Source organism: Cupressus sempervirens, chromosome 7, assembly GCF_028749045.1.
Source record: "Cupressus sempervirens isolate cs-2001-9-10 chromosome 7, ASM2874904v1, whole genome shotgun sequence".
NCBI classification, from domain to species: domain Eukaryota; kingdom Viridiplantae; phylum Streptophyta; class Pinopsida; order Cupressales; family Cupressaceae; genus Cupressus; species Cupressus sempervirens.
In genome coordinates this window covers 327,784,345-327,795,973 of record NC_143124.1, presented here as the reverse complement: position 1 = coordinate 327,795,973, position 11,629 = coordinate 327,784,345, and the positions used below count along the sequence as shown (strand labels likewise).

The window sequence follows — 11,629 nt, the reverse complement described above, 5'->3', positions numbered from 1 at the left end:
ACAGCTGTTATACACAATGTTACATTAATATATACACCAATTGCAATTACATATAAAAAAATTTAATAGAAAATGTATACCTCAACCACTGGGATGCACATCATGCAAACCTTTAGCATCCACAGATTGTCTAGAAGGATTGTCAGGTTGCATTCCAACATCCTATGCATTGTTATCATTGCTTGCTTAAAATAGATATACTCACTTTATATTGGAACTTAACATCAAATAGACTAATTGGTAAAGTATTCAATTTAAAATAAATTTCATTTAGCTTATTTACCTATGTTTCAGATGCATCATTATTAGAACCTTCCACACTAATTTCAGCTCGTAGCCATTCAGCCACGGCTCTATAGCCTTGTCGGAAGCCAATTCTCTTATCCTCTTCTGTGAGGCATCTCTTGAACTCTGAGCCCTAAATTTTTGCATGGTACGGTGAATTTTACTTGCATTATTTCATCAACCAATAGAGGGTAGTTAAAATATCAAAATGAAATGGTAAATAGTTAGCAGGGCTTCCAACCCTTGTTACACCTTATTTTGGTCATGTTGGAGTTGTTATAAACTGTCTTTAGTGTTTGGGAGACCTAGAGTATCCAATTGCACTCTTGGTTGGGTGTGTAGAATAAAGGTCAAGTGTTGCAATCTACCCTGTGACTGGTAACAACAAGTTTGCCTTAGACCTGATTTATTTTGGGTTGTGTTGATGTTTGTTTTGGTTTCTATTTATGTTAGAGGGTTGGAGTTGTCCAAAACACTTGGTGTCAAGGTTGGGTGTATGAGGCCTTGAATGGTAAAAGGGAGAAGTAACTAGTATGCAACCTTATGTGATGAGTTGGGTCCATGAATTAAAGGAGCAGTTGTAACAATAGATTAGTTCCTTGTTTGAAGGTGAATCAAGCCTTGAATGTTCTTGTGGAGAACAAAGGATTGGGGTGATAACTTTAATTGCTTAGTTGTTCCAAGGTGCTAGGAGTTTGTTGGTGCTTCCAAAGCATGTTACTCTGCATCATATATTAGCGTGGAGGAACACTGAGATCTAAGTTGAGGATCAAGAGCATAGACAAGCTAGTCTATTCTAGCATTTCCCATCACATTATATAAAAAATTTGACACAATTTTTCATTTACTAATACTTACAACTCTTGCTTGAAGTTTCGAAAAACCACCAGAGCCGAGCTTGTGTGTCCCATGCTTTTCTAGTCTTGCCTTTGTTGCCTTTGATGTGTCAGGCAATCTATGAAAATTTTGAAATATTTTAGATAGTATAAATATAGAGGTTAATTAGTACATAATTAGATTCTCAATAGTATCACATACCTTGTTGTACTCTCCACTGGTGTAATATTATTTTTCTTGTCAGCTTTATACTTTCCATCCAAAATCAGAGCCTGGCACTCAGCCTCAAGAACATAGGGTGGACGCTCGTACCTGGGGTTATCTCATAAATTTTTTTTGTACTGGTCCCTAATATACTTCAAACATAAACTAGCTTTTTCAAGGAGCTTGTTTCTCTCAAATGCACGAGGTCCAAATAGTTGGGCCATGCTCTCTATAAGATCATCCTTCAATGGTTTGTCTTGGTTATTCCACCTTTTAAGTAAAAAAAAAAACATGTTAGGCTCATAAATGAAGTGAAGCTAACTTTAATATAGTCCAAAAAATGGATGAAAAGGAAAACTATTCTAGCAATGATATGAAATCAAAATAGTGGTTTGGGGTTTTAGTTAGGATATGATGTTCCACTAGGTACGTAGGGTCGGCACAAATATTCGCAAACACTCATCACCAAGTTTTCTCCAAAAAATATCATTCCCTACAAAACAATCATGGGATCATTAGTCGATGAAGAGTGATCAAAAACTAAATTACTATTATATCACTATAGAATAATAATAACTTTAAAGTACCTAAAACTTTGGCTACTTTTAATGGAATGCCTTCATCATCACTGACGATCAATATGACATCCTTCACCGTTCCCATACTAAGAACATAGGAACATCCAAGAAATGATGCTGCAGCTCCTGTTGCAAAAAGTTTCATAAGTCTTTGTCATGAAGTATAAAAGAACAAATGATAATTGATGTTAAAAAGTTGTAAAAAAAAAATTGTTTGTTGCTTTCATAAGAGAGAAAAAGAGGGATTTGTGTACCAGTAGATAGTACAATAATCAATGCCTGTAAGCTACATGTTGTTGACTCAGCAATCAGAAAGAGATTTGTGGTTGTCCTGGATGAAGGCGGCATTGTCATAGGATTCAATTGATTGGAAGCTGAAGAATAAAATTGTTAGAGCATGCATAAATATAGAACGTGTGGACTAGCATGGACAAGATTGTTAGAGAATTAAAAAAAAGGATTGTTCGAGCATGTATTGTCAATAATTATGATCATTCCTATATATATTCAGTGAAAAACACAAGTGAAGAATGGAACATGCAATCTACTTGAACCACCTGCAGCACCCTCATCATGGGAACAGGGCTCGAAATCATGCAAAAAACTCTGTAAAGACAACGCATCCATATTTTAATTAATGCCATAAAAGAGCATAACATAAAAACCATTATTAAACTCTTGTTATAATTAAAAATTTCATTAATACTTACTTTTAAGGTTTCAGAGGCGTGCAACAATTTAGATCCCCTATCTTTTATTTCCTGAGTAGTAGGCTTTATGGTTGCCAAATGTATAATTTCTCTACAAATTTTCTTTAGCAACTTTTTAATCGAACCGATTGGGTCATCGGTCTCTGCTAAATCAATATAGAAAGGGTCCTCCTCAAGGGGGGGTTGTTGATCAGGGACTACAGGTTCCTTTCCCTCCCTCCAACCACTGGCCCTCTGTGACAACAATAGTATTAGTATTATCAAAATTACTCCAAACCAATGAAGAAAACAACATTAAAGAAATAACATTTTGCTTCTATCTAGTTTGCACAATTACAATGAGTTTTACCTACTCATGTGTAGATGAGCTGGGAACATCGCCAGCATCCCCTCCAGGCGATTGCTCCATATTGTGCCCCTGTGTCAAAGATCAAGTATAAAAATGTTAGCCAAAAATTTATTGACTAAATGGTATGTTGAAGTCATTGATTAGAAGTTGGTTTAATAGTATGTACCACCCCCATGATAGTAGCCTCGTTTGTATCTTTGTAGTTCAAATTGTAATCAATAAGAAGCTCTTCCCCTGCACGTATTGATTTTATTGCACAGATGAATAGACGATTTCTCTCGTGCGCCTCAAATATGCAATTGGGTTGCTTTATAATTGACACAAGTCATGTACTATTTATAAAACCTGCAATATTCCCTGTTGCTTTTGGCCTTCCATCAATGTATATAGCCACACTTTTACTTTGATTATTGTCCTGCTGTTGTATATAATTTTTCAAGAGGGCATACCTATGCATACTTTTTTTATATTGAAGAATATGCATCCAACTTTTGTAATCGTAACATGGTCCAACATACTCCATCAATTTAGAAACTTTGTTGTAAGACACCTTTATGTCGTCCATAGAAAATAGGCTCAAACCATGTAATGATGATGGTGCTATGCGATATATCCTCTCGTTAACACAAAAATCAGTGTTTATTGGAGGAAGTTCCTTGGGTACCCAATGTTTTTGTAGATGTTGGTACCTCAAGGGCACCTTGATGTTGCCTTCCATATCATCATCATAAGAACATGACCCCCCTTGAGCAAGGAAAAATTTCATGCGTTTATTGAATTTCCTTCTAGTCCTTTGACCTCTAGTTAATCTCCCTGTTCTAGATAAACTGCATGTCTCACTTTCCTCTTCTATTCCTATATTTCCCTCACTCGAGGGAGACACTTCTGACAAATACCTATTTGTTGGTACCTAAAAATGGGAGAGATCTTAGAAGACATCAATCTTACTATTGATAAGTGTATTAAATAGACTGTCTATAAGGAGTATTGACTTATACTTGTCGATCCATGAGACTGTGCGGGATGCTCCTGAAAGGGGTTTAGTTTCTTGCAAATGTAATTCAATTATCATGAGCATAATCACATCATAATCATAATCACATCCATCATAAGCATCACATAAAAATTAAAAACATTAAAAGGTACACAATATAATACTTAAATCAAGCTCACATTATAAGCCTACTAGGGACGTAGGCCTAGTGAAGGGCTAAAACTAGGTTTTTGTATCAGCTGATGAGTTGAGGGCTTAGTCACCTTGGGGACATGCTATTTGAAGTTTTCTGATGTGTGTGGAGGTGGAGGAAACACCTAGTTAAGGTGAAGTCAAGTTTAGCACCTATTGAGGCATTGTGAGCATTTGATAGTTTGTTGATTAGATTGCTTGGATGAATCCATTGGATGGATTGAGGGACATTCATGGGATTATTCCAAAGATGTAAAACCTAAGGTGGCATAAGGATTTGGAATGCACTCTAATAGGTTATGGAGTTGGCTTGGATCAAGGAGAGGGATCTTATGAAGATGTTCGGTTGGTGTTGTGAGAATACTATGGAAGTCCCTCTTGTTATGAATGATTGCAAGTCCACCTAGGGTCTCTGCATCACCTACAGAGGTACAATTATTAACCAACAAATTGGGTAAGCACTTATATTATGTTTTCCCTATGAATTTTATTCTAGGTACAACTCCCTTTTATAGATATTTAATGAATTCCCTTTTCTAAACTAAACACTTACAAATGCTTTTGACTTGAAAGAAAATAAGGCTCAATACATTCACGCATCAATATGTGTTTTAAATAGTTTTATTTAATTAATTTAGATTAATAGTTAATTTAGATTAGCAGTATTCTATTTGTAGTTGAAACTTGTAGCTTTTAAATAGATTATGAATAAACTATGTAACCATATATATAAGACAAATATATTTCTATAAAGAAATGAATATTAAATTGATTAAGGATTGATGGCATACCTCTAAATTTCATCATCATCATCCTTGTCATCATCATCATCATCATCATCATCCTTGTCATCATCATCATCATCATCATCCTTGTCATCATCATCATCCTTGCCATCATTGCTTCCGTCGTCGTCGTCATCGTCATTGTCATCATCATCATTATCAACATCATCATCATCAACATCAACATCATCTTCTTCTTCATCATCATCATCAGTAGCAGCGTCATCGTCATCATCTTCTTCTTCTTCTTCATGAAAATTTGTGTCAGGAACATCATCCAATAACTGTCGATTGTGATCACCATCTACATCATCTTCTACTTCTTTAGTATCTTCTTCTTCCATCACATTATACTTTAGTGGCCTTCCTCTCAGTTCATGTCTAACAAAAAATTACCAACCCGGTTTATGTGGAATCTCTGAGTAAAATACCTGCTCACATTGGCTTGGAAGAACATAGGGCTCATCCCCAACTAGCTCAAATGACCTTGTATTAACCATTGTAAATCCATTATCATGTTCAATAACAGTTCTATCAGGATCATTTGGATTAAGTCATAGCCTCTACCATTTGACAATCAAGAGTACTAATTTGAAGGAACTAAAGTCACACTCAAGTATATCATCCAAAATGTCATAGTATCGATTTTTAGACTCTCGAGGATGTAGATCATTTCTAGATGAAATATTATTCACTTGAAAGACTGCAGTTATTCTTGAATCACAAGTTTTCTTCGTGTCATCCAACACTTTGACGCGAAATTTTTGACCATTACAGAACATAGCCTTGTGGTGTTTAACCTACAATAATATGTGAAACATGTCAAAATTATTGTATCGTGAGTTGATAAACATAAGGGTGATTAATAAATTTGTACGTACCTAGAAATCTTTTGAACCATGTGCTAAATCTATTTCCCTTTGTGTAACATTGGAATCTCCATTACGATGAGCTTCTTTAACCAATGAAGATACACCTTCCCATGTTAATGTGCAACCAGAATGTTGACATCGTTCAATCCATACCGTCATCCAATCAAGATTGTTTGTAATATACAAATGTAGTGCATCCAACTCTCGAGCACTTGTACAAAAAAAAATAGACAACTTACAACCGATTTATTTTGAAGATTAAGAAATAATTTATTACCAATAACATCTTATAATTTATTACCTCTCACTTTCCTCAATGTACCTTTCCCCATCAAGTACTCCCCTTCTAATTTTTTAAAAGGCTCGAGATCCCAAAAGAGATCTACATGGATATTTGATGCAAACTTAAGAAGATATTCAATAATGTACACCATAGTCTAGTGTACCATATATCCCTCTACCATAGAACCCTCAGGATGTGCTCTTTGTTGAACCAAAGCCTTCAAAGATTTCAAGTGCCTCTCAACCATCCACATTGACCTAGTGTGTATAGGTCCACACAATTCAATCTCCTCAACTAGGTGTATGAGGTAGTGTTCTTGTGCATTGAAAAAAGTTGGAGGTAGACACTTTTTCATTTCACACAGTAAATGAGGAATTCTTCTCTTCTAATAGTTTATATCTTCTTTATGGATTTCTTTAGATGACAACCACCTACATTAAGAGATTCAAGTCACAAAAAATATATAGATACGAGACTTTACAAAATAATATACAATAGATTACATAGAAAGAAAAACAAATCATGAATATAATAAATATATACAACAAATTGAACAGATATTATTGCTTACCTAATGTATTTTCCAAGATCGTATATCACTTGTTTGATGTTATTGTTGAAGTGCTCACTGCACAAGTTTGTCTTTGAAATGATGACAAGTAAAAGATTGTTGGAAATGATTGAAGAGATCATACATAAAAAGTAATGGAACTGGTAAAGAATGTTCTCAATCATTGTTTTGTCATTGATGTCAAACTTGCTACTTGTAGGAATGAAAATTTCTTTAGTGATCCAAATACTATCAATTGGTTGATTGACAAGGAGGAGGAAATCAATAAGATGTAACTAGAACACCTAGAGAAAGGTTGAAGTTATGATGTTGTAATGAAGTACAAGGATCACCAAAGCCATTGATGAAAAAGTGTATTGACAACATACTCTAAGACATAGAGAATGGGCACACTGAAACATATCATAGATGTAAGGTTTTAGCTAAGTCATTTGTAAAGCCTAACAAAGTCTATTGGAGAGGGAGTTGAGCAAGCTAGTAAGTGCTGAACAGATTCCTAGTTGAAGCCGAGCAAGTGATCTTCAGATGCCAAGTGAACTTTAGATGCCAAGTGAACTTCAGTAAGTGCCGAGTGAACTTCAGATGCCGAGTGAACTTTAGATGCCGAGTGATCTTTAGGTGCTAAGCAGGATACAAGTTCCAAGTAACACAAAGGTGTTGAGCATCAGTAAACCAATAATGTTGAGTTGCTGCATTATTTCTAAGATCGAAGATTCATTAGATCTAAGATAACAAGGTTGTTATCTAGAATTCGATGAATTAAATAGAAGATAAGAGTGATGAGCTGGTGGCACAGAACACCATGTAGAACATTTTTGGAGAATACAACTGGACTCTAGACAAAGTTTCTAGATAAGAGCAAGATATGGGGTAAATACATTGTATCCTACATAATCCATTTGAAACCCTAAAGTTGGAGAGGGAGAATCGAGTAGCAAAGGCAATCCAAATTTCTATTTAAGGAGTAACAAGGTCATGAAGCAGAAGAGAGGAGGCCAAGCATGAAAGCATAAAGTGCTGAAGGAGGTGCTAAGGAGTAAGAGAGCACAGATACTCTGCTTCAACAGATGACCACATATATGGTTGCATTGGTATGATGAGTAAGAAGACTCAAGGAGATGAAGCTTGAGATGACAAGATGTCAAAGTCGAAGTGATTAAAAGCCAAGCAAAAAGGATTGAACTGAAGTGTGATCTAAAATTTGCAAAATATTTTGTAAGTTGCATCACATCAGAAAGCCATTATTGTTACTCTCTACTAATTGTAACAGATAGTTTAAATCCTATGGACTTAGGTTGGTTTAATTGCCATGTTATAAATCCTTTAACAGGGTGACATTCCAAGCGAATGTTCTAAAGTCCTTTGACCAGGCCCATTCCTAACAGTATGGTGAAATCCTCTAACAAAGTCACATTTAATAGTGTGTTGTAAGCCTTTAATAGGGTAGGCTTTTAACAGGGCATCACTTTAGAAGAGTGAAAATTAAGTAGCATGTTACTGGTGGTTTTTCTCAAATTGGGTTTCCACGTAAATCACTGTGTCATGTGTTGATCTTGCATGTTTTATCCCTGCATATTGATTTTTTGTAATTTGCTAAAATGATTGATTTAAGTTTGGATGGATGAAAAGTTTATGGGCTCACTATAATTAGAGAAAAATTATTATTAGGGAATTTAGACCTTGAATAATTGATTCACCCCCCTCTCAGTTATTCTAAAGAATTCTAACAATTGGTATCAGAGCCAAATTGTTGATTCAGTTTAAAGGGACTATAAGCAGAAAAGATCAAAATGCCTAAGAGAGAAGTTCCCAAGCTCAACAAAGACAACTTTTTTGCATGGAAAAGTTTGATGAAGCTACATCTTGGATCCATAGGAGATTATGCCCAAAATTCAATTGTTACTGAACATGTTGATCCAACTGGCACTCTTACTGCAAAAGATTTGAAAAACAAACAGGAACACAATCAGACAACGCTGGAGATTGCTTATGCACTCAACTATGCTGAATTTGATGATATCAAAGGATGTGATGTTGTAGTCAAGATGTGGAAGGCCCTATCAGACATTTATGGAGGAGATCAAAATGTCCAAAGAGAAAAAAGAGAAAGCCTTAGAGGAAAGTTTGATGATATGAAAATGGAGGAAAGCGAGAATGCTGCTCAGTATGGCGCTAAAATAAAGGAAGTGGTAAGTGCAATAAGATGTTTGAGTGGTCAATTGGATGAAGATACTATTAATAGTAAGTTTGTAAGAATTTTTCTCCCTATCTATGCTATTAGAGTATCAACAATACAAGAACTAAGATGCGTACCAAGAAACAATCTATGTTTTGAAGGTATAGTGGGTAGACTGACTGCATTTGAGTTATCCAACTTTGATAACTACAGACCTGAGAATGTTGAATCTACTTTCAAGGCCAAGCTATCATTGAAAGATGCTGAATAGGTGAAATCAAATAAAGGAAGAAAAATTAAATATGTATCCAGTTACAGTAGCACTGATGAGGAAGATGTGGAACAATTGGAAGCATTGCTAGCTAGAAGATTTCACAAAGGAAAAAGAAAATTCGAAGGTAAGATGCCTATCATTTGTTTCAATTGCAATGAAGTAGGACATATTGCTGCAAGGTGTACATAGAAAAAGGATTATAAGGAAGGCAACAAGTACAAATATAGAAGAGAAAATGATAAGAGAGATTACAAAGACAAAGGCAAGAAGTGTTATATTGTTGAAAAGAATTCTGATGATCATGATGATGAAGTTGTTTATGTAGCCATGAAGGACCAATCTGATGAAGAAGAACCTACAGCACTGGTAACATGTACAAACAAGAATGATAGATGGATCATAGACAGTGGATGCTCACATCACGATAGAAGACAAAAGTAAGTTTGTTAACTTTACTCAGTATGATGGAAATAGTGTTAGATTTGGTAATGATGCTCCATGTCAAATAAAAGGAAAATGCTCCATTAAGCTCATAGAACAAATTTCATGTGATAATGCATACTATGTTGAAGGATTAAACTACAATTTGCTAACTATCTCACAGTTAGGCAATGTAGGATACAAAGTAGAATTTGGAAACAAAACTGCAAAAATCTATGGTACTGATGGTAAATTGATAGGAAAATGAGATCAAACAAGAAGTAATATGTTTTACCTTGATATGGATGATGTTTATTGTTTTGCTGCAAAATTTGATGATGAATGGTTATGGCATAGAAGGCTATGTCATGTCAACTTTGAGAATCTGGTCAATATCAGTAAAATGAAGAAAGTTAGAGGTTTACCTAAATTGAAAAAACTTGACAATATCATGTGCAAATAATGTCAGCTAGGAAAGATGACAAAATCAAGTTTCAAAAGCCAAAACTATACATCTAAAGAAGTACTTGAGTTAGTTCATACTGACTTATGTGGTCCAATGGAAGTACAAAGCTATAAAGGAGATAAATACATAATGTTGTTTGTTGATGACTATTCCAGGATGATGACTGTTATGTTCTTAAAGTAAAAATCTTATGCTTTTCAAATGTTTAAGTGGTATGTGGCTAGAGTTGAAAAGGAAATAGGAAAGAGTTTGAAATGCCTAAGATCAGACAAAGGTGGTGAATTCACATCAAAAGAATTCAAGATATTTTGTAATGACAAAGGAATCAAAAGGCAAATGCCAGCTCCTAGAACTCCCCCACAAAATGAAATTGTTGAGAGAAGAAATAGATATGTGATTGACTATGCCAGAACATTAATGATGGAAAAGATTGTTGCTCTATAATACTGTAGAGAAGCTGTAAGTATAGATGTTCATACATTGAACCAAGTACAAGTCAAGAAAGGTACTAGTGCAACACCTTTTGAATTATGATATGGTCACTCACCCAATGTAAAACATTTCAAAGTATTTGGTTGCAAATGCTTTATCCTTAAAGATGCTAGAAATGGGAAATTTAATGCAAAAAGTCATGAAGGCATATTCCTTGGTTACTCTACTAGAAGTAAAGCATATAAATGTTTGAATACTAACACTAACAAAATTGTGGAAAGTGCAAATATAAACTTTGATGAGCATACAGAAGTCCAAGCTGAAGAACCAAAGAGAATAGATGAATACAAAACCTTTGTGTATTCTTATGAAGGAATGCCTGTTGACAAGGATGTTGTCAATCAAATTGGGATTCAACAAAAAATTTCAGTTTCAGTTGAGTCACAACCAGTGAATGCTGAGTTACATTCAGAAGTTGAGTTGCAGAATGAAGATCCTGAAGTCAGTACACATGAAAGAGATGAAGAACAACCTAACAGCTCAGTGCATAGTGACCCTAAATCTGAAAGATAAAACATGGAAACAAGGATAGAACCAAGATTATCCAAATATGTAAAAAGACATCACCCTATTGAATAGATAATTGGTGACAAAGATGCAAGACCAATGACAAGGAATAAACTAAAACATGAATCATGTCTGATCAGCAAATCTGAACCTAAGACAGTATATGGTGCATTACAAGATGATGACTGGTATAAAGCTATGGAAGAAGAGATTGATCAAATAAAGAAGAACAAAACTTGGAGTTTAGTTCCCAAACCAGTTGACAAGAATGTGATTGGTACCAAGTGGGTATTCAGAAACAAGTTAGATGAGAATGGCAAGATTACTAGAAACAAAGCTAGACTAGTATGCAAGGGTTGTGCTCAAGAAGAAGGATTAGACTATGGGGAAACATTCACCCCTATTGCTAGAATGGAAGGAGTAAGAACTTTACTTGCATATGTTGCATATAAAGGTTTTAAAGTCTATCAAATGGATGTAAAGTCTACTTTTTTAAATGGTATATTAGAAGAAGAAGTATATATTGAACAACCAGAGGGATTTGTTGATGAGAAGAATAGGGATATGGTTTACAAATTAAATAAAGCACTCTATGGTTTGAAACAAGCACCCAGAGCATGGTATGAGAGACTTC

The 11,629-nt window shown here is 34.9% G+C and overlaps 1 long non-coding RNA gene across 1 annotated transcript; it reads right to left on the bottom strand.

Moving 5' to 3' along the window:
- Positions 1–370: 370 nt before the first annotated feature.
- LOC149546755 (uncharacterized) lies at positions 371–1,429 on the bottom strand. Its single transcript, XR_016354370.1, has 3 exons — positions 1,324–1,429; positions 1,144–1,240; positions 371–418 (listed from the first exon to the last, which is right to left on the bottom strand). It is a non-coding gene; the product is annotated as an uncharacterized LOC149546755 (long non-coding RNA).
- Between the last annotated feature and the right edge of the window lie 10,200 nt (positions 1,430–11,629).